Source organism: Cottoperca gobio, chromosome 15, assembly GCF_900634415.1.
Source record: "Cottoperca gobio chromosome 15, fCotGob3.1, whole genome shotgun sequence".
NCBI lineage: Eukaryota > Metazoa > Chordata > Actinopteri > Perciformes > Bovichtidae > Cottoperca > Cottoperca gobio.
This window is the reverse complement of record NC_041369.1, coordinates 23,814,972-23,819,167: the sequence shown is the minus strand read 5'-3', so window position 1 is coordinate 23,819,167 and position 4,196 is coordinate 23,814,972.

The following is a 4,196-nucleotide window of genomic DNA, read 5'->3' as shown; positions in this document are numbered from 1 at the left end:
CACGCCGGACACCATCTGACCCAAACAGGTTTATTTTGGTCTCATCAGACCACAGGACATGGTTCCAGTAACTCATGTTCTTGGATTCATTGTCTTCAGCAAACTGTTTGCGGGCTTTCTTATGCATCGGTTTCAGAAGGGGCTTCTGTCTGGGCCGACGGCCATACAAACCGATTTGATGCAGTGTGCGGCGTATGGTCTGGGCACTGACAGGCTGACATCCCACTTCTGCAACCTCTGCAGCAATGCTGGAAGCACTCGCACGTCTATTTTTGGAAACCAACCTCTGAATATGACGCTGAGCACGTGGACTCAACTTCTTTGGTCGACCCTGGCGAGGCCTGTTCCGAGTGGAACCTGTCCTGGAAAACCGCTGTATGATCTTAGCCACTGTGCTGCAACTCATTTTCATGGTGTTGGCAATCTTCTTATAGCCAAGGCCATCTTTGTGAAGCGCAATAATCCTTTTTTTCAGCCGCTCAGAGAGTTCCTTGCCATGAGGTGCCATGTTGTCCAGCATTCAGAGAGAATTGTGCCCAAAACACCAAATTTAACAGCCCTGCTTATCATTTACACCTGAATCCTTGTAACACTAACGAGTCACATGACACCAGGGCGGGAAAACAACATCATTGGGCACAATTAGGACATGTTCACTATGGGGTGTACTCACTTTTGTTGCCAGCTGTTTAGACATTAACAGCTGTGTACTGAGTAATTTTCAAAGGACAATAAATCTATACTGTTATTCAAGCAGCACACTGACTACTTTAAGTTATATCAAAGTTTCAGTAGGATAATGTTATCCCCTGAAAGGATATAACAGAATATTTGCAAAAATCTAAAGGGTGTACTCACTTTTGAGATATACTGTATATATATATATATATATATATATATATATATATATATATATATATATATATATATATATACAGAAACAGCACAAGAGGGAATATAAGATGTATATATATATATTTATATGTATATATATATATATATATATATATATATAAATACATCTTATATTCCCTCTTGTGCTGTTTCTGTACTCCAGATATGAAACCGTTTTTCCTGCTGTGCCTACAATGAGTAAGTGTGTATAGATAGGGATGTGAGTCCTGCACGTGTTCCTCTGTGTGGATGTAAACACCCCCGAGCTTCTTAAATTGACTTTCAGATTCTGTGTTTTCTGGCTCTGTGCTGCTGTTTGAATCCTGTGAGAAGAGGTTAACGTGTCCGTCTGAAGATAAAAGGTGTTTGCAGGATGTTGAAGTTTTGGTCCAGGTAGGAGCTCTGTGTGTGTGTGTGTGTGTGTGTGTGTGTGTGTGTGTGTGTGTGTGTGTGTGTGTGTGTGTGTGATGAGTTATGAGCAGAACTTCTTCAACAATGGTTGTCTGGGAGACGGGAAATCTAAATAATGTTTTGCTTTAAAAATATATAAAACTGTGGAAGTTGAAGAGCTGTTTGAATACTCCATGTAACGTTTAGTTCTTAGATGAGAGAAGGAACATTTCTATATCCTATAGTCTCATTGTATTAAAGACGTTCTCTTCTATTATATTACGTATATTGTTGTATGCTTTTTAATTTAAAAGGTATTAGCAGATCTCCACAGGGCAAACTGTTAGCATATTAAAATACTACTAAATGTCCCAGAATAATGAAGTGTTGAGGGACCAAAGCACCTCGTGTACACTTCACATGTACATGTGGGCTGTCACTGCTTTGGTATAGATATATAAAGTCTGATCCAGCAGACGGAGAGTTGCTGCTTCAGGTCTTAATGTGTCGCTCTGGTATTCTCATGTCTGTCATCAGATTGATTTTTAGGGATTTGTGAAATAGAAATCCTTTTTAAACTCAGCACACACACTGACTTTAACACAGCTGTGTGCACGTGGAGTGTTTTGCTTATGGATCACGCTGCCAGGTTTTATCTTGATTCATCGCTTTGTCTATAAAATGTAATGGAATAATGACAAAGAGCGTTATCTTATAAATTGCTTGTTTTGTCCATAAACCCACAGTTTACTGTCATGTGACACAGAATCCTCACATTGTTTAGTGATTTTTCTCAGAAACTTTGTAAAACGATGAATATGAATCATTCCTGTGAGTCGTGTTCTCGGTTCACTTTGGATCAGCTCTCTTTTATTAAACATAAATCAGCGTTGGCCGTCTTCGTGGAGCATATTTCAGTTTGTTGGAAGGTTGTAGGACACTCGTGTTATTGTTTATTATAAGTCCTGCGTTCACAACTAAAGGTGCAGAGTAAAATATTACCAAGACAATCAGTCATAACGAACACATGAGATGCAATGTTCTCAAGTTTCATCTTCACCTTTCACGCTCTGAGTAATGAACTCAAGTCTTGAGAAGAGATACACAAAACGTAAAGTGTGTGTGTGTGTGTGTGTGTGTGTGTGTGTGTGTGTTCAGGCCACACAAAGGGCCCAGCTGTGTGGGAAGTGATTGGCAGAACGGCATCACGGCAGCCTCTCCATCATTCACAGAACACACGGCTGCTTTTCCTTTCTCTCCGTTCTCTGAAAGACTTTCCAGTTTGAAATAAAAACCAAGCTGCGGTTGCAGATGGATGTTTCCTCATTTCAAATCTCACCTTCTCTGCCATCCTTGCTGACTCTCATCGTCTTGTCTCGTATGTTCTTTGTTCTGTAAGCTCTGCCTTATCCTGCTCTCCCTGATTTATTTTCACCCCGTCTGCCTCATATTTTCTCCCCGTTTGCCCCTCGTGGCTGTCATTCTCTCTCTCCGTCTATTGTACGGTGATTATGATGCTTCCTGTTAATGATGTCTTTGGATTAAAGTCTTTCACAAAGTGTCTGCTCTCTGCTGCTTGGAGTCTCTTGCTGTGACAGTCAGAAAAAATGCAAACTGCAGCCCTTTCAAAACCACATATGCATAGCTTAATGTAACTATAAAGCACTGTGTGTGTGTGTGTGTGTGTGTGTGTGTGTGTGTGTGTGTGTGTGTGTGTGTGTGTGTGTGTGTGTGTGTGTGTGCATTCCTTTGTATATCTCGAGAACCTTTCACCAGACCCTGTTCACACCGTGGCTGTATTGTCGGGGACACAATGATGTGTCTAAGTTGGTGCAGTTTCGACAAGCGAGAAGTTACATTTTGATGAACTTTAAATAAACAATAACAATAATGCTGTATATAATGTAATGTATAATGTAGTACACTGTATATAATGTAATGTATAATGTAGTATGTTGTATATAATGTAATGTATATGTAGTATACTGTATATAATGTAATGTATAATGTAATATACTGTATATAATGTAATGTATAATGTAGTATGCTGTATATAATGTAATGTATAATGTAGTATGTTGTATATAATGTAATGTATAATGTAGTATACTGTATAATGTATGTAATTGTAGTATGTTTATATAATGTAGTATGTTGTATATAATGTAATGTATAATGTAGTATACTGTATATAATGTAATGTATAATGTAGTATGTTGTATATAATGTAATGTATAATGTAGTATACTGTTATCTAATGTTACTGTATAATGTAGTATCTGTTATAATAATGATAATGTCTTAATGTATACTGCTATATAATGTAATGTATAATGTAGTATGTTGTATATAATGTAATGTATAATGTAGTATGTTGTATATAATGTAATGTATAATGTAGTATACTGTATATAATAATGTAATGGTATATGTAATAATTTGTATAATGTTAGTACTGTATAGAATGTAATGTATAATGTAGTATACGTGTCTGTATAATGTAATGTAATGTATAATGTAGTATACTGTATATAATGTAATGTATATAATGTAATGTATAATGTAGTATGCTGTATATAATGTAATGTATAATGTAGTATATTGTATATAATGTAATGTATAATGTAGTATGTTGTATATAATGTAATGTATAATGTAGTATGTTGTATATAATGTAATGTATAATGTAGTATGTTGTATATAATGTAATGTATAATGTAGTATGCTGTATATAATGTAATGTATAATGTAGTATGCTGTATGTATAATGTAGTATGCTGTATATAATGTAATGTATAATGTAGTATGTTGTATATAATGTAATGTATAATGTAGTATGCTGTATATAATGTAATGTATAATGTAGTATGTTGTATATAATGTAATGTATAATGTAGTATGCTGTATATAAT